The sequence below is a fragment of the Pteropus medius genome, unplaced genomic scaffold (genome assembly GCF_902729225.1).
Source record: "Pteropus medius unplaced genomic scaffold, Ma_sr-lr_union100, whole genome shotgun sequence".
Lineage (NCBI taxonomy): Eukaryota > Metazoa > Chordata > Mammalia > Chiroptera > Pteropodidae > Pteropus > Pteropus medius.
In genome coordinates this window covers 2,302,765-2,312,763 of record NW_024353908.1, presented here as the reverse complement: position 1 = coordinate 2,312,763, position 9,999 = coordinate 2,302,765, and the positions used below count along the sequence as shown (strand labels likewise).

At 31.7% G+C, this 9,999-nt stretch overlaps 1 pseudogene; it reads right to left on the bottom strand.

Moving 5' to 3' along the window:
* Positions 1 to 9,649: 9,649 nt before the first annotated feature.
* On the bottom strand, positions 9,650 to 9,768 carry LOC120593837 (uncharacterized; annotated as a pseudogene).
* Between the last annotated feature and the right edge of the window lie 231 nt (positions 9,769 to 9,999).

Genomic DNA, 9,999 nt, shown 5'->3' with positions numbered 1-9,999 from the left:
AGGAAATTAATTTTGAGCCACTGACACTAATAGATGTCATTTCCTGAAGAATCCATTTAGTTACCTTGAAATATAGGAATAATTTTTAAAAATTCTAATGCAGATCAACTAATTACAAAAGAAGAGGCCCTAGTGTTTTCAAAATTATTGTTCAAAGAGTTGTAGATCAGTACATTAAGACAATATTGAAATACATTTAGATAAATGTTCAAATATAAATTGTTTAATATGTAGCCTTATGTATCTCACCTTCTGCATTTATTTGTGTTACTTAAAAAAGTTTAAACATCAGACTAATATATGGGAATTCTATTCTACATATTCTATCCAATAATGGAAATAAGGTATCTCAAAATAATGTAGTAGCTGTTGGCTCTAAGAGAAATTAAAGAAGTCATATTTTTATTCTAAATAATTTTTTTTCTGAAAAACTGGAATGACATCAATGGATACTGTCTGACTAATTTGATATCAATAATGTTCAAATGTACATAAGATAGAATTTCACTGGAACTTTCACTGGTAAAGTGTAAAAAAATTAGGAATTACCTAAGTCATTTTATAGTTCATGATTCCTTATGCTAAAATATAAGATTGGTTGATTGTTGTGAGGTCAGTTTCCCTATATCAGAATCTAAGTGGCAATTCCTATGCAGATTATTACTATTATTACTTTTTTTTGGAAGGCATGCTCTCAGAAAAAAGGAAAAAAAAATAAGGAAATAACAGAAATGATAGAATAGATGAAGAAGTTAAAAAGAAAGGATGTGCTTTCAGCAGAATCTTGGCTCAGTCTGATCCCAGGTGGAGCTCCAGAAGGTATGAATGGCACCCCAGACCTGTTCCATTGAGACAAATTAGATTTCGTACCTCTGTATTAATTATTGACTGTGGCCTAAGAGCCTTCCTGGGATGCGTAGGATCTTCCGTAATCACAAAGAAGTGTCTCCTCTTGGTGCAAGACAATTATTATCTGGAGATGGAGCAACTGTGAGTCATTGTAGTAAAAACTTACAACAGCTGAGAAAGGAATACGCTGTGAGGTAAGTGGGTCTAGGAAAGGCATTAATGCATCTACTACAGTTGTAATGTAGTTCCAAACACTTGGTTAAACGTTATTTTCTACACTTCCAATGCTCTTTTAGTTCTCTATTTTCTCATATTTCTTACTGCTTAAGACATTTTTCTATTTGTTTATTATTGTTTCAAACTAATTCTAACCTCTTTTAAAAGATGTCTACATTTTGAAATGACTCATGTATTTGAATATTCAATTCAGCATACTAACTGTCAATTCATTAATCACCTATTATTGCTTAATGAAAAGTAAATTCAAACTTTATCAATGACATTTTTAATTCATGAAAAACATACGATGAGAGAATACTTAGTTGTTTCTGGGAAAACATTTTTCTTAATCTAGCTTTATCTGTGAAGACAGAGGTTCCCTTAAAAAATTTTTGGAATAAATGCAGAGTTGATCTTTTTCACAGAGCATGCACAATAGGCTAGGAAAACTGGCATATTATGGGACATATTCTTTTTTATTTCCTTATATAGCGAAGTGATCATTTAAAACTACTTTGAACTAATGGTCACATTGAATTTTTTATGGAAACAAGCACTCTGTTTTTTTGTTAAAGTTTTCTTTTTTTCCTGTTGTTATTTATGTTCATTCTAGAAGATTTAGAGGAAAAAAGTCTAGTTTTTAGTGTTCAGGGAATAGCAGCAAATATGATATTAATTTCAGATTCTTTATTGGTTAATTTCCTTTCTCTGGAAATATTTGGAAATACTGAAAATTCAATCATAGTGAAATTTAAATCCTTTGTACATAATTAAATGATTTTATTTTATGAAATCATAAATTGGTCTCATGACTTCCAAATTCACATTGTCAACACTGAGAATGAAGCCCATTGAACGTTTTCCTGATAAAAGTTCGGAATAAGATTATAAATGCTTCATCATCATTAAAGACAAGTTTACTTCCTTTTTCCCTTTATATTTTTGTAAGAAAAAGAAACCTCAGTTAAAAAAGAGAAAAATGGTGCATTTTAATAGAATGTTATACCATTTATTGATGAATTCAAATTATAAAATAATATAAGAATCATGTATCTTATGAATAAATATATGATTACATTACCAAACCAAATATTTCCTGTCTGTTTAACTCAAATACTTCATGGTGAGTTATGCCATAATTCCAAAAGAAAATGCTGCTGCTGCTGCTGCTGCTACTGCTGGTGGAGCCAACACTGCATCTAGGCCCCACCCTGGGACCTCAGCATCAGATGTGGGGGACAGGGGACAATCCTTCCTGCCCTGCCTGATTGATTTATGGAAAAGGAGTAGGGGCCTTATCAAGACTGCTAGGAATGGTTTCTTGGCATTGTAATGCATTTCTTTTTTCTGTGAATAGGAATCTCATTGCTCTTGAGGGTAATACAGTGTCATTATTATTGCATACACATATTTTACTGCCAAGCAACCATTAAGAATTTGAAGCTCATGTTCTGCTACATTTATTTCGCTCATTGTGCATTTACTCTCACCTCCAAGTACTGTAGGGAGACTTTGTCTAATCACATTTTATTTATGTTGAAAGAGGTTTTGCATTAGAAGTGACAAAGGAAGTAACCAGCATTGGGCACATATAAATTCATCTGGCAGATACAGATGAACTTCATTGACACGTGATAACAAAATGTATGAAGTTTCTGAGATATAATCTTGATTTAATTTTTAAAACAGTTGTGCATATTACCCCAAATATAAACTAACTTTTAGTTTTGGTAAAATAAAACCAAAGAATTTTTTTCTAATATTTATCTGTTTTCTAATATTTATCTGGGCCTACTTTAGGAGTAACCATGACAATAAACCTGGGGTAAAAGTCAATCCAAGCCCTTTGGCATAAGCAGCAAACTATTCATACTCCAATACTTAGGAGTTCCTTATTTTATATAATCTATTCAAAGAAGTTTAAACTTTTTAGGGTAGGGGTCTTTCATTTCTTTGTCTCTACTCTAGTACCTAGTATATTCTTAGCTATGTTCATACATGCTTTGGTTGACTGAATTGATTTTGAGAGAAATGTGCTTTATTGCTATATTATAGTGTTTGCAGGATCAATATGTTGGGATTAATTAGTTGGCATGAACTGTATTCAAAATCAGAACAGAGAGAGTCAAAAAGTCCAAACACTCTTGCTAAAGTTGATGGAAGAAACAGTGATTCTAAATGCACCCTCTACCACAGTGGCTGGTGGTGGCGGACTCAGACCAAGGCATTATGTAACAAGCGTCTTTTTATTAATTATAACTTAATATTATTAGCCAGAGTGTGGCCTTTTGCAGACTCAAAACTTACAATTATGTTTAAAGGTGGTATATTTTCTCTACCTGTATGTTTGTATATGAATGCAGACATGTCTACTGACATGTAAATATGTAAACATGTAAACTGACATGTAAACAGACTTTATATAGCACTAAAGAAAACACTTCTCAGAAACTTTTTGCAAGCTGGTGTGGACTAGCGTTAGTAGTTCTTTCTAAAGGAAAGCTTCATTAAAATTGCAGAAGAGACTAAAAATTGTCATACCAGTCAAAGAATAAGAAGACACATGGATAAATTTAATTTAGTCCTCTTAAAGTAAACATCATCATTTTGTTGAACAGTTCCTGACATTTTGGCATTTCTACACTCCTTTGGTAGAAAGAAAAGAAGATTACTAATAGCTTAATTCCTAGATGTCAACTCTTTTAGACAAAACAGATCTTTAATGTATTTTTTTCTCAAATGCATGTCCCAGCCAGCTACTTCTGAGGAGTGATGATATACAACACATCTTGTATAATGCTGAAAATAGGAGTTTACCAGTCTGAGAATCCAGGCTTATATTAATGTAAACTGACTGGCCTGGTAATAGTTTCTAAAATAATATTTATTTTATTTAAATTAATTGAATGTTGTCTTTCATATGTTATCATTTTTATACAATTAGTCTTTAATGTTTTAAGTTATCATTGTAATGACCATTTGAACAATGAACTTTAAAGAATAATAGACCTTTGGATTTAAAAACATTCGTTGTTCTGATCATTAAGTAGTGACATCAGAATTTGACCTAGAAACTATGAACGCATAATTGTGTGACTGGGTGAGTGTAAAATTAGCCAGACTTTTTTTAGAGGTAGAGAAAATAGCTTTTAGTAGACTGAGACAATAGCTGACAAAGGAACTGAACCAAGTAACCTGTCACATGCTCATGTTCCAGTTATGAGCTTATTAAGTCCCACCATGCTGGTGCTTCATGTATCAGTGTTTTATCCCTGCCTTGTTCCAATGGACTCTATACCATAGAGGCTCGCAAAACAGTGACATGACCCGTTTACTCAGCTACTCAAACTCTGAGATCTCTTTCTTCAGATGTATATTTATATGGTCTCTACTTTGAGACAATATATTGGGCTTGGTATTTTTTTTTTAACTTTCTATTTTGAAATAATTATAGATTCACAGGAAGTGGCAAAATTGTACAGGAGGTCTCATGTACCTTTCACCTAATTTCCTCCAATGATAACATCTTACATAACAATAGTATGGTAATAAAATGAGGGAATTAACATTGATATGGTCCACAGAACTTATACACATTTCATCAGTTTGACACACATTCATTCGTGTGCATGTGTGTGTTTAGTTCTATGCAGTTTTATCACTTGTGTAGATTTATGTAACCTCCACTACAACTGAGATACAAAATTATTCCATTACCACAAGACTTGCTCCTGCTACCATTTGTAAAAATGTCTCTTCCCCTCCTCCCCACCTCTAACACTTGGCAACCAATCCATCGTACATGACTATAGTTACCTTATTCGAGAATGATATAAACAAAATTATACAGTATGTAACTTTGTGAGATTACCTTTTTCATCCTTTTTCATCCAGTGTAATTCTCTTGAGATCGATTCAAGTTGTTAGTATTTTAATGATCCTTTTTTTTTTTTTAATTTTTAAATTGTTGAGTACCAATCTGTGGTATGAAAAAGTAGCGATACCATGGACTATTTAGCCATTTACCCATTGAAGGCTATATAGGTTGTTTCTAATATTTCGCTATAACAAATAAAGCTGCTTTCAACATCCAACTATGGGTTTTTGTATAAACACAATTTTCCATTTTTATGGACTAAACGTCCAAGAGTATAATTGCTAGATTGCACAGTAATTGCATGTTTAGCTTGAGAGAAAAAATTTTCCAAACTACTTTTCAGAGTGGCCGCACCATTTTATATTCCCACCAGCAATGTATAAGTAATCTAGTTTCTCTGCATCCTCACCAGCATTTAGTATTGTCCCTATTTTTTAATTTTTATTTTAGCAGTTCTAATAGTTATGTAGTGATATCTCACTGTGGCTTAGATTTGCATTTCCCTTATAACTAATGATGTATCTTTTTAAGTGTTTATTTGCCACCAGTATATCCTCTTTGGTGAAATGCGTCTTCATGTATTTTGTCCATGAAAAATTTTTTAGTTGATTTTTTTTAATATTGATTTTGAGGGTTCTTTATATATTCTAGAGACAAGTCCTTTGTCAGATAAGTTTTCTCTCACTTTGTAGCTCCTCTAAGTACCCTCTTAACCAGGTCTTTCGCAGAACACACTTTTTAATTTGAAGTCCAGTTTATCAATTTTTCCTGTTTTGACTGTGCTTTTGGTGTCAAGTCTAAGAACTCTTTGCCTGCTTTCAATTTCCAAAGATTTTCTCCTTTGTTGTTTTCTAAAAGTCTTATGTTTTACATCTAAGTCCATAATCCATTTTGAGTTAATTTTTGTATAAAGTGTGAGGTTTAAGCTACGATTCTTTTTTTCTCTTCTTCCTGCCAATGGATTTTTAATTGTTCCAACACCATTTGTTGAAAAGTCTATACTTTTTTTATTGAATTGGTTTTCATCTTTGTCAACATCTCTTAGACATATTTATGTGGAACTACTTCTAGGTTCTCAATTCTGTTCCATTGATCTATTCTTCCACCCATATCACACAGTCTTGAGCAATGGAACTCTATAGTCAGGCTTATCATTGGATAGAATAATTTTTCTTATTTTATTCTTTCATTTAAAAATTGTTTTAGCAATCATAGGCCCTTTGCCTTTACATACATTTTTTAGAACAAGATTATCTATGTCTATAAAAAATTTGCTACAATTTTGAAAGGAATTGCATTAAACCTATAGATCAATTTCAGGAGATTAACACATTTATTATGTTGTATCTTTAAACTCATGAACACAATATGTTTCTATTTATGTAGGTCTTTGTTTTCTTTCATTGGCATTTTGTATTAAGCAAACAGATCCTGTACATGTTTTGTTAGTTTCATACCAAAATATTTTGTTTTCTTTGGAATAAATGTAAATAATATTTTGTTTTAAATTTTGGTTTCTATATATTGTTAGAAATATGTGTTCTATTTTTTGTGTGTTAATCTAGTATCTTGAAACCTTACTGAATTAACTTCATAAGTCTAGGAGTTTTTTGTAGATTCCTTAGAATTTTCTATGGAGAAAATTGTCATCTGCAAGTAAAATAGTCTTAGTTTGAGAGTTTATATACCTGTGCTTTTACATTTATGAAAAAAAATTGTTCTTTAAGTTATTGCTCATTATATATTGTTTTCTATAACATTAAGTGGATTAATAATTTTCTAAAATAACTCTTAGGTCAGTGGGTCTTAAAATGTGGTTAGGCACTCCCAGGAGTGCTTTGAAACATTTTCAGTGGGTCCACAGAATAAAAATTTTGTTCAAAATTATATTAAGATGTTATTTGCCGTTTTTACTCTTATTTCTCATGAACATGTAGTGTAATTTTCCAGAGATTACATGACATGTGATGTAGTAACAGATTTAGAAACCGTAGTAACAGACTTAGAAATCCAACAGTCTTCCGTTATGTGACACATTGTAGAGATTTGCAAAGTGGAAAATAATGCCACTCACTAATTTTTAAAAATAGTTATTTTTTATAGAAATGGCTTGATTGTTAACATGCAATGCAATATTATTTTAAAAACAAATTATTAAATATTTTAAAATTTTCTCAGAAATTAAAACAACTCATATGAAAAATATTGATAGCTATGACCCTTGTATAAAAAAACTCTTTGAGATCTGTAGGAATTTTTAAGGGTTTAAAGAGTTTCTGAAATGAAAAAGTTTGAGAATCTCTAATTTAGGTCAATTCTATTTAAGTGAATTCTTTGGTTTACCAATTTATCACCGAACATATTGCCTGATGTTGAATAAATATAGGTTGATTTCAGAAAAGTATCTTTTTGCCTTGCTAGTTTATGGCAGAGGAAGAGGTTTCTGTCGGTTTTACAACTCTTTTTTAAATAAAATCTTACATGAAAGTCTAATAAATATAAAAGTGAGAACAACAACAGGGTTAAACTTAGAATTTAGGCTGTCTGAATTTTTCCCCTTTACCACAGTAGGACAAATTTTAGAGACCTTTAGGGTATAATAAGAAAATTATGACTAGAGAATTAATTAAAAACTATGTAAACAAGTCCAGAATATTGCCTAGTGGCTGACACAGAGTAGGGTTCAATAAATGTGTTACATGAATGATGAGTAATAGGATGTGGACATAACTTCAGATAATTTTTGAAATAGTAGTTATTGAAGTGAAACTTTATCAATAGAAAAAAAAAAAACAAGCTTTATTACCATGGAACCATAATCACTTAATGTATGTCATAGCTACATATATTAGGACAAATATCCGAGTTCCAAATAATTGAAAAATAAATATAAGAGAAAATTTAGTTAGGCAAGAAGTCATTGCCAAAGTTCTGTTCTGGGGGAAAGGAGAACATATGAAAGGTAAGAGAAAGGCTGCTTTAGTTGTAGAAGGTAAGGAAAATGACCAGTTAAAAGTAACTTTTGACAACATTCTCTTTAATGCATAAATTGTACCAAATTAAATCACTTTAAATTTTCTCACTTACACAATTAAGCACATTCAAGTGCTTAGTGATGGTTTCTCAGAGGAGAGAAGTGTTATAAGCGTAAGACTCATCCACCAGACAAGTTCATCAGTGGAAGAAATAACATGTGTTATTCCTGAGGCTATTCCAGAAATGAAAAAGAAAAGAATGATTATATTAACAAATGCACAAAAATTAAAACACACACATACACACAACTTGATGGGATATTTTAAGGCAGTTGCTTGTTAAACCAAGAAGCCTTCTGCATGCTCTGGATTGCCACATTGCTTATTTTTACGGGAGTTCCATGAGCTGTGACATTGGCCCTGTTTGGCTGCAGCTTGAGTGATTTCCAGCATCTTTCTGTATGCAAGACAAAGCTAAATGGAAACAAACTAAAGCCAGCATACCACCTAGGACACTGTTTCTCACAGTCAGCAGGAAACACATTCTTCATAAGATTGCTATTTTTATTTACAGAAAAATGTAGGGCTGTTTGTTGTATCATCATTAAAACAGTCAGAGGGTAAGGAAAAGTTGATGGATAACTTCCTGATATAAATGAATCTTTTTTTTTTTTAACTCCCCTAAGAGTAGAGGTCAGTGGCATGCTCTAGCACAGTAGTACAGATTTTAGTACTTTTAAGAAGAAACCTTGACATTAATATCTCAAGCTTGGTAAGCGTTCTATGCAAGGCAAAGCAAAGGAAGAAGGGTTAAGGAAAAGTGAAGTAAAGAACTTTCATCAGTGATAAACTACGAGTTCTCATTAATATTTGTAATCTATCAGAAGTGTCTTTTATGCCAGGACTTCTTAGCCTTGGTGCAAGAGAGGCCTGAACTGGCTACATTTCCATGCCTCTCTACCCTACAGAAAAATTGTATATTATTATCTGCTTATTTTCCTTTTCTTGCAACTAGAAGACAAGATTCTGAAAGCAAATATTTCTGTTTTCCTTACCATTGTAAACCCAATGCATAAAACAATCATTCAATATTTGTTGAATGTATGTTTAATTATGAAAAATTTCCAAAAGAGAATTTTTATTTTGGTTGTATTGTCTTTTATTAGCTGAAAGAGACTATTCATAGTTAACATCACAGATCTTTTAAAAATTTAACAAAAAGCATGTAAAAAGTCTGTAATTGCGACTCATACACATATTTACAGAAATTGTGTCTCCAGTAACATTCCTATTATGCAGGATGAATACTAGGAATTAAATACCTCTAATAAAATTTAAAGATTTCTGTGAGCCTAAAGCAACGGTTCTCAAACTTTTTAGAACCACTTGACACTTTTAAAATTGAGAACCCCAAAGAGTTTTGTGTTTTTTGGGTTATATTGTAGATATTTACCACATCAGAAATTAAAATTGAAAAAATTTAAAATATTTATTTATTAATAAATTTAAAAATAACACAGCTGGTTTTTATAAATAATTACTATAATTTCCAACACAAAAAGTGAAAACGAAAGAGTAGTATGTTTTACAATTTTACAAATCTTTTTAATGTCTAACTTAATAGAAAGAAGCTAGATACATTTTTTTTAGGTGAGGCAAACCTTGGTTGACCTCACAGATTGCAAGTACCTTGTCCAATTACAAGCCCTTATTTTCTTTTTATTTTTCACACCTACAGTACCTGGTCTTCCTAGGTGGTCTCCCATTCAAGTACTAATCAGGCCCAACTCTGCTTAGCTTCTGAGATCAGATGGTATCAGGCTTGTTCAGGGTAGCATGCCCGCAGATGAGGCAGCTAGATTCTTATACTGCTTCTAAATTCAATTTGTTGCAATACTCACATCAAAAGGTTAAAAAATGTCTTTTGTTCAAATGTTTTTTCTTCCACTTATGCCTCTCTTTTTCTACATTGTACTGAAAGCACTAGCCAGAGCAATAGGGAAAGAAAAAGAAAAGGCATAGAGATTGGAAGAGAAGAAATATTTCTGTTTGCAGATGACATAATTGTTCACATAGAAA